Raw genomic sequence first — 10830 nt, 5'->3', positions numbered from 1 at the left:
AATTTAAAAATTATTAAAATAGTCTATTTGGGTGCATTTATTATGTTGCATAGATGGCATCTATGGCTTATAAGGGAAACAAGTGAGTTGTCACCCATGTACGCAATATCGCCATATTAACTGTTACCTTTCTCCTAATTATGGCCCTAAAAAATCCTTTATATATAAACATGCTAAAACAAATCACCATGAACACTAATATTTGTTCACTTTTGTTCATTTTTTAGTATTCTTGGTTGTTGATTGGTCCATTTGTGCAAAAAGCATTATTTTTGGGGTGAGCAGCAATTGGGGTTCTTAGTGACAAGTATTGGGAAAATGTTTTGAAATGACACTTTTAGACTACTTCGCACTCTACGAGTAGAACTCTATAAATGCGAGAAAACCGAAAGATTAGCTTTAAGCTCTTCACTCACATACGAAGGTTCACTAAAAAAATCAGCAAATTTAGACATATGAACTACGAAATGTAGGTGTGAGAAGTTAGCATGGGTGACTACTAGGTTGTTTCCCCCAATAGAGAGAAAAATTATATACTTTTCTACAATAGTCTAATATGGAAGCAATCACACCTTAGTGTGTACTGGGTTAGTTGAAAAGATATGGAAGGTAAATTAAGTATTTGTTCCTTTTTGAGACCTCTCCCTCCTGTCATTTTTATATCTCCTTATCTTTCTATCAATTTATCTCGCCATCTATATCTCTTTATATTTTTTCATCTTGATCTCTCACTTGTATCTTCCTAGGCCTCTTTCTATTTTCACCTCTCCGTTTATCTCTATGTATATATTTTTCTCACCTTATCCTCAATGTATATTCATCTTTATATATGTCTTTCCCCCATATCTGGACACATCTCATTTTCTCTATCTAATTATTGCTCTCCATCACCTTGTTCTGAAACATTTAATCTCTACATCCCTATATTTATTCCCCCCCCCCCCCCCCCGCTCTCTCTCTCTCTCTCTCTCTCTCTCTCTCTCTCTCTCTCTCTCTCTCTCTCTCTCTCTCTCTCTTTGTATATATCACTTTCTACCTCAACTTTTATCTTCATATATCTTCTCTCTTGTTCTCTTGGCTTTACATATCCCCCTCCACCCCCCCCCCCCCCCCCCCCCCCCCCACACCTCAAAACATAACATGCCTATTGGTAATGGAGTGTTATTGTCTTATATATTTGAAGGTTTTGTTTCACTCCTCACCTCTTCAGCATACCCATTGCGTACTAAGGCGCAATCAAGTATATATTAATTTCATTAGAAAAGGTATATGAGTTTAGATACCATACAACAAAGTCTTGCCCATTTGTTATCATGTGAGAACACATTTTTAGCTCTTGCTAAACTCCCAACAGGATGACATGATCGAAGAAAATTCTAATTTACATAACATAATGTGTTTTGCTGATTTTGTTTTGTTTTTCCTTCAATACAATATTATAAAGGCAAAAAAAAATATTACATTTCTTTCAATTTTTGTTCTTTTTAGTTTTGTTTTTTTTTATACACAATATTATAAATGTGGAAAATATGGCATTGCTTCGAATGTTAAAAAAGGAAATACTAGTGTCATAGACATTACTGGAAGCATCAACATTCAACCCAACTTCATTTTGACATGTCTAATGTTTTTCTTTCCACCAACTACATATTTCACAAGATAGGACACATGTCCCTCATCTCAATCCTTCATGCAAAGGCGATGACCATACATCTATTAGTTATTCCTTCTATTTCACCCTTTTAAATTGAGACTACAAGACATTTCAAGCCGTTTTTCAATGTCTAATACATGCAATACAACAAATATTTGTTTTTGAGTAACACAAGTACTAAAGTTTTAATTTATGTACTCTATATTGTTTTCTGTTTGAATTTTTATTTCATTATGAACTTAGGAGACAACAATCCATAACATTTTAATGGGGTTTACATAGAAAATAGGAGATCACAAAGTTTAGATTCATGGTGTATATAAATATTTTAGACATAATTTTGGATTGCACAAACTGTAAGATACTTGCATGTCACCAAATTTTCAACAACTATTTTGAAATGTTCTTGAATATCTATCAAAAGCCTAAAGGAAATAGAATATTCTTTGATATTGTGGTTGTAATTGTTCTTACAGATGTATATGTAAAATGTGGAGAAAAAATACGGCACACTAGATGTTTAACAAATTTCCTAAAAGAGGTAAAGGGATGTGGGATATGTAGATAATGGATTTGGTGAAGAGACCTTACAAAATTGGCAAGTGAAAATGAATCAGACAAAATTTGTGTTAAGAAGTAAAGTCCACTCACCATTAAGAGGAGGGGGTGAATATGTTGTGAACAAATCTAATTAAATCCAAACTTTATTTTTGATAGATAAGAGGTCATGAGGCCCAAGATTGTGTTTAGATTAAAAACCATCTCAATTGGGCACCAATGATCAGAAATGAATAGGTATCCTTGGTGTAGCCCTTACATAAATATCTCAGAGTAATTTAACCAATTTTAGCACCTATTTTTCATTTTTGAATTTATAGTTTTTCTCTTGATAATTAAACTTGGCTACGATCAAGTTGTTAGAACAAAAAGAAGTATGTCTCATGATAAAAAAATTAAACATATTGAGCCTTTACACTTTAATTTTAAAATTAAATAGCATGTAAGGAAAAGTTTTGAACATAACCTATAATATGTCACTTATTAGCATTAAACTTCCATGATATTAATTAAATTGGTCAATCATACAGGTTGCACATAGACATACAGTTTCTATCAAAAGAAATTAACATGTTTATTTTGACAGTAAAAGTTCTAAATCAATTTCGCTCCAAGAACAAGTGTCTAGCTTATACTTATCATATTAGCTTGTCTTATTAGAATATCTTCTCCATCTGATCCTTTGTTAGCGAGATTATCTGATTCTCTATTACCTTCTCTACAACTATATCAATGATGGCTAGGGCATATTCAAGTTTTGAATTAAGGATCTAGTTTGGGGTTTCTCTTTTTCTTAATGCATTTTGGATAATTTGTGAATCTCCTTGAATAACTAATCTGTCAAAACCTATCTCTCTACTTAGAGTTAAGCCTTCTATGAGGGCCTCTAATTCAACTAAGTTATTAGACCTTACTCCTAAAGGTTTGGCTTATTTAGTTAGGCATGATTTGTTATCTGAATAAATAATACATCCCAAGCTTATTGTTGTTGGATTATGTCTAGAGGCCCCATCAAAATTTAACTTTGACCATCTTGTAGAAGGAGGGTCCCATTTACATTCTTTCCTATTAATCTTGTTGGATTTTATGTATATCGTTGGTGGATTAATTAGCTTAAATCACTATTAACGCATATCTACATCCCCGACTGAAAAAAAACCTTCCTCCTTATATGAGTTTCTAAGATTATTGTTAGCTACCTCAATAATATAGGCCTCCAATTTATTAAAAAGGGATGTTAGATCCATCTTTTCATTACAAAACAATATTTTGTTCCTTTCTCTCCATAATTCCCATAGGAGTATGGAAGGGGATAATTTCTATAAATTACTATAAACCTTAGAATAACCATGTTTCAACCAACTTTAAAAAAAAATTAGTAGGTTATCAAGGAATGTGGTTTGCCAACTTAATTTCTTACATAACCAATACCAACAATTCTTAGCAAAGGGATAGTCATAAAGTGAGTGTTCAAAAGTTTCTAATTCTTTTTCACAAAGTGGGCATCTAGATGGTCCTTCAAAACCCATCTTGGTAAGCCTATATGTTGTTAGAATTCTCTTTTGAAGAGCAACCCAAAGGAAGATATTTGCTTTCGAAAAATATGTTATCCCAACTTAGATTTAGAGGGATGTCAATGTTATCTCATTGTTGAGAATTTACTATCTTTTCATACCTTAGTTTGACTTTATAATTTCCATCCTTCAAGGCTCCTCAAATTAATTTATCTTTCCTATTATTTGCCTGTCTACTTTTTAAAATTTGATTTAAAATGTACTTTTCCTATGATGAAACTGGAGTTTCATCTAGGGTTTTCCATTTCCATCCTCCATATTTATTATTATTAATTTTAATTTTGTAATCATTCACATTCTTACCTTATAGAACTAAAAGAGTGTTTTTGATGTTGATAGGTAGATGTACAGTATCTAGAGAAGGGAGCCCATCCCATGAATCTTTCTAAAATAAAGCATCTTGTCCTACACTGATATCCCAAGTTAAGTTATTACCTATTAATGGGTGGCAATTCTGTTGGTATCTCTAACCACTGTTGTCTATTGGTGTCAACCACTTAGTCATTTACAAGGCAGAGTCAGACGACCATCACTGTGATCGAGCTACTCTACATAGGCCGAGTCATGTACATAAGATAGTATATACCAAGCAGTTCTATAGAAGTTGAGTATATGGTCACTGAGTAATTTTCTATATGTACTGAGCTCATTAGCGACCGAGCAAGTTATTAGCAACCAAGTAAATTCCAAGTATACAAGTACCGAGTGATATAGTATGTACCAAGCACAATATATGTTGAGCATCAAAAGGTTAAGAAAGGTCAAGCAACAACAATGTCGAGCATCAAAAATAGTAAAGATCGAGAAATGCAGAGTTTACATCAAAGTTAGGAATGGAACAAAGTTTTAGGCAAAATGATTATCAGGCCAACTTGGAAAGTTTATTCAAGTTTTGAAGACATTGTTACAGAACATTTACATGACGTGGATCACATATCCCTATCTGTATGTTCAACGATCAAGATGAAGAGGAAAAGCATGGAACCATCTAGAAAACTCTTTATGGAAATCTTTAAATAACAATGATCTTAACCTAGATCAAAGCAAGATGAGAGAAGAAGGTAAGAGAAGAGAAGTGTGAACATGAAACATTATACTATGAAGGATTGAGAAGATCATAAGTCATTCAAGGTTTATGTTATCATCTAATAGAGCAAGTGACCTATTCATAAGTAGTGAATGTGAAAGGGAAAGACAAGTGTTATCAGATCAGAGGAGAGAATCAGTTAGTAAGGAGGAGACTCGAAATCAACTTGTAGAGCAAATCATGAGTCAAGTAATGAATCCATTTTAATAGACTTGAATCAGGGTAAATCTCTTAATAGAATGGTCTTAACAGATCTTTGTAAATCTCCTAACTGATTCCTTACTTAGTTGTAAGTGTCAAATCCTTTCACAAGATGAAACCTAATAGTTTCTTAAGTCTTTAACATGATAGACTACTCACAGAGTAGATCATATTTTATGGTCAAACATTGTAACTTTAACTAGTTAACTTTATTACTGTAGTAGTGAATATTTGTGGGTGTCATCCCCACCCCAATTTTACCTTCACCTTGGAGGGTTTCTGGGTAAGAAATTTGTGTTATGTGTTATTACTTTCATGCATGTGATTGAACTTATTTACATGTTACAAAAACTTTACATTTATAGTTTTGTATGCACAAGTTATTGATAGATGTGGATGAATCTGTGAAAAAGTATAAATTGTTATAGATTCTAATTATCTAGTTTACACCTCCATAAATCAATAATTGGTATCAGAGCACTAGTTCTCTGAAAGAAGCTTAAAGGCTTGGAGATTAGATCTTGGAAGATGGAGGGTTTCAAACTGGACAAGACTATTGAAAATCAGGTGATTAGCATCCAACTCACACTGCAAAAACTTGAGAAGGCAAGACAAGATCTAAAGAATTCCTTAAAAAGGAGAAAGGAGATTGCCATCCAAATAAAGCAATACTCTTATGAAGTAGTTGAGACTAGAGGACTATTTGAACCAATCAATCCTAATGACAAAGAATCTATTGAACTACTTGAAACGAAAAAACTCCTCAATGAAGATATAAGGACATTGAAAAGAAAACATGAAATCCAATCGGTGAGACTGTCATGCCCAAAACTTGAAGGCAAAAACACACACACACACAAATTTTTTTTGATTTAAAAATTCAACGTGCTCTAAGTTTGAAAATGATGTGCTTACAATTTAAGTTAGTTTCTCTACATTACGTCTTAAGATTATAAACAAGAGGATGGTTATATTAATTAAGATTTGAAACTTTAGTTATAAGATTTATATTGATAAACTTATGTTCTTACATTAACTTTTAAAAATAAGAAAAGAATCATTTAAATGACAAAGCAAATGTATTCGAGTTTAGATCCATTGAGAATGTATAATCAAAATCAATTATAAAACTCTTAGACAATAATCAATTTACAACTGATCGATATTGAAAAGTCACTTTGAGGAAAAACAATTTAACTAGAATTAAAACATATATTATATATATGTAATTTATTAACTTTAAACATTTCAACTATTTTAACATAAAAATTAACTACCTAATCTTACTAAATTGCATGATGATAGAACCTAAAATTTAGTATTAATTTATCATGATGCTTATATCAAAATTAACTTAACCTTGTAATTCAAATAAAATCACCATTCAAATACCAATTCGATTTATGCTAAATTAAGACTATGATTGCAACTAAACTATATTAAAAAGATAAATTTATTTTTTTAAAAATAATAATAACTAAATTAAAATCTAAACTATATTACATTTAATAAAATTTTGATTCTAAACTAACTTAATTCTAAACCCTAACTAAATCTAACTAAAATTAACTCCTAAAACTATAGATCAAAAACTAACTTATATTAAAACTAAAGTAATTATCCACTAACACCTATAACTTCAAACAAACCTACAAAATCTTAAATTTAATTAAATTAATTAACCACTAAGTAAGTAAAACATAAACTAGCAATGAATTAATATTATTCAATAAAAAAAACTAACTAAAATAAATAAGAAAATAAAATTTAATACTCAACTAACCTACCTACTCTAACCACTAACCACCCATCCTACTACCCTACCAATCTCCCCATCCCCCACTTACTTGGGCGGATTCCCAAGTGGGGGTGCGCTGCCCCACGCCTGCAAGCGCAATCTCCAGTGGGATATGCTGACACACGTACTGTCAGGTCTGTCCCCATCCCCTGCGTAAGGCAGAGCCTGACATGATCTAAGCGCAGGGTAAAGAGGGGGATAAAGCCTTCTAAACCCCCCCCCAAACTCTTCAATGAATTTCAAACCGCATGATGACCTGCAAAAGGGTTAAAAGGTGGGGTGACGTCACCCCAAGACCCACATTATACAATTTACTAACATATTCCTTTCAAGCCCATCTCCAAAGGGAGGCGCTAGTGTAGAAAAGTTAATGCCAAAAGTTTTCTTGGTAAGTTTTAGGATATTTAGGATAGGAATACTTTTAAAAAAAAGTTTATTTTAATGATGGTCTATTATTTTATTAGTCTGTAATAGAGTGAACTATATTAGTGATTTTCCATACAAATTCCAGAGGGATAAATGTGCTTCTACAGGCCTCTTATATAAGCATTTTTGAACTTTTCCTGTTGGCTTAGATCTTACTATGTAGCTTTATAGGATTGATGTTATTAATTCATAATGATATTAATCTACCACCCTTTTTTTTTTGCATTATGCTCAACAAAATCAACTATTGCAAGAACATCAAAATCTACGTAAATTTCTTATGAATTCCTGCTTAATAATTTTTTTATGAACATCAGATGCTATGTATTTCAATGAAACCTTCATTACATAAAATAATCATCTACATATTCATTTAACTATCTATTATAACTAATGGAGCAAAATTGAAATAACATAGTGACGAAACTAGTCTTAAGGTAATTGAAACAATAAAGAGATCAAAATGATAATGCTCTATTCATTTTGATGGGAGTATCAAAATACACGAAGTTATTTCTCTATCATGTTTCAATTTTAGCTTGGATCTCTTGACGTAGTTCTTTCTATATGTTCTTGCAAATTTATTTTCAACACAATCAACCATGAACTAAATCATTTCAAACTTGATAAAGACACCATACATCACAAATTGAATCATGTATAATTGAACATCATTGTTGCATCTTATCTTTGATACACATTCATATGACAACATAGAATACGAAAATTTTAAGAGAAGTAAATTTACTCAATCACTTATTTTATTATCAACTTGATTCAAGGCTCAGCCGGGAAAGAATCAGGAAGAAAACTCGACTTCATTGCCATATATAATAAGGTTTAACAATACAATTACAATAGGATCTCAATCCCAATTTTCAATAATTTCATCAAATTTTCTTCATGATCCAAATCAAGGAGTTTGTAATGTCTTCTAAATCTCATTTCAAGAACCGTGGAGGAAACCAATAACTGATCGGGTGACAACCAAGCAGAACCAAAAGAACATCAAGCATGCATAGTCATACATGGTTTACACAATAAGATTCACAGTGAATCAAGACTAGGGAGAGGTGGATTCTTCCAACTGGAGAAGTCAAGCACAACACCAAGTCAAATGCCTAATCGGGGCCAATAACCAAGAACTTCCGTTCTTCCATTTAAACTTGCCATACTTATACCAGGTTTGTGCTGACAGGTAGGGGCCCATAACACCCTACCCTTTATCCCTCTTCTCATCCTGAGAAGAGACTCTACACAGGTTGGAGTCCAACTAAGCAGACCTCTCCCAAAATTGGTCACTTCTGCCCTCTCCTAGGGTGAGTAATACCAAAACACCCATGCAAGGAAACTCAAAATTGCAAACATAAACAAGAAAGGAAAACAACCAAAAGAAACAAAGTTTGCAAATCTTTCCAACATACCCACAACCATACAACAGTAAAACAACAACAAGGTAACAAGAACATGAAACAAAACACAAAAACTAAATAATGAAGATGGGAGTTTCCTACCTTCTCAAAGAGGTGATGGCAAATGAACAAATTTGAGTAGAGTATCCCTCCTTCCTTCAAGCTTCAAGAAATCTTCTCTAAATGTAGAGATTGGGTAACCAAACCACTAAACAAAGGAAGGCCTCTAATAAGCCTCCAACTCAACCACCCAAAAAGAGCAATAACTATCTCCACCCACTTAGCCACTCTAGAAACTCCTAACACAACCTACACCATGGTTAAACCCTAAAAAGGAGGTGGGGTAAGACAACTCATGACAACCACTTGCAATTTTCGCACAAAGGCAAAAAGGGACTTTTTGAGTGCCCTCAAAAGTCAAAGCTAGGGTCTTAGGGGTTGGAAAAGACCCCTAACCCATACCCATACCCTTAGGTTAGAATAAAAACATGTTTTAAAGCCTTAGGGAAGAGGTTAGAGTCAAAATAAAAATCTAGAAATAAAATAGGTCCATCTAACAACTCTAACTAGCGAATTAAGTACATAAACATTTTATGAGTGTCAAGCGACACTGAAAGAACACAATTACGAACAATAGGGTTTCCAAATTTTAGCACATGGAGATCAGTTTTTGTTCCTCCGTAGGGTTCCTCGGCTAAATATCTGCACACTCATTGCACACATCAGTAGTCCTGAAAGTCACATGTATATAAACGTATATGTATCAAAAATTTTCATAAATTAAAACATGCATCAAATAAGAGTTTCTTCATCCTACATAATTCTTAACCATTGAAATATCTTGAATCAAATCTCAATTTTACTGATTTCGTCAACATACATATACAAGATCATTAAATGACAATCATCAAATATATCTGGAAATAACATCACACAACATGAAAAAAAAAAAAAAATGTTCTAAGCATCAGATAATGTCCCGACATCTTGAGTCGCGGATAACAAAAATAGTAGTAATGTATCACTATGCTACGATGGGCCGGGGCGAGGCCTCACATCCTCCCCCACTAGGCATGAACTTCCTCCTGGAGTTCATCAAAAAGGTACGGGTACTGAGATTTCATCTGCACTGCATCCTCCCACGAAGCTGTGACCTCATCGTAACAATCCCATTGGACCCTAACCTGGTCCAGGTCTCGACCTCGAAGTGCTAGGGTCCGTCGGGCAATAATGCGAATAGGCTCCAGTGCTAGCTGCCCGTCTGACTCCACCTGTAAAGCATCCCAATCAATAATATGAGACTCATCATAAATGTATCCTCTAAGTACTGAAATATGAAACACATCGTGGATGCGTGACAGGCTAGGTGGCAAAGCTAAACGGTATGCAACAGGTCCTATCCTCTTAAGGATCTCGAATGGCCCAACAAATCGGGGTGCCAATTTAGAGCCCTTTTCAAAACGAATCGGACTCTTGTGTGGTCAAACCCTCAGGAACACTCTATCACCAACCTGATACTCTCAATCTGTCCTCTTTGCATCTGCATACTTCTTCTGCCTATCCTGTGCCTCTTTCAGGCGCTGTCTAATCAGGGTCACCTGCTGCTCCATCTCCTTTACCAACTGGGGCTCGATAGATACTCGATCCTCGATCCTATCCCAACTCAAGGGTGTCCTGCACGGTCTCCCATACAAAGCCTCATACGGCGGCATACTTATGGAAGAATGATGCCCATTGTTATAGGCAAACTCGACAAGATGAAGGTATTCCTCCCATTTGACCTGATGGTCCATCACGTACATACGTAGCATGTCCTCCAAAACCTGATTCACTCGCTCGGTCTGGCCATCGGTCTAAGGATGGTACGCTGTACTAAAATTGAGCCTAGTGCCCAAAGCCGACTGCAACTCTCTCCAAAATGAAGAAGTGAACAAAGAGTCTCTATCAAATATGATCTTACGGGGAACACCATGAAGTCTAACAATGTCCCGCAAGAACACCTAAGCTATGTCTCATGCTGTAAATGTAGTACGCATGGGTGAGAAATGGGCAACCTTGGTCAATGGGTCAACTATCACCAAAATGGCATCATGGCGACGAGATGACATAGGAAGACCAAC

This window comes from Cupressus sempervirens, chromosome 6, assembly GCF_028749045.1.
Source record: "Cupressus sempervirens isolate cs-2001-9-10 chromosome 6, ASM2874904v1, whole genome shotgun sequence".
NCBI classification, from domain to species: Eukaryota; Viridiplantae; Streptophyta; class Pinopsida; order Cupressales; family Cupressaceae; genus Cupressus; species Cupressus sempervirens.
This window is presented reverse-complemented; position numbering follows the sequence as displayed.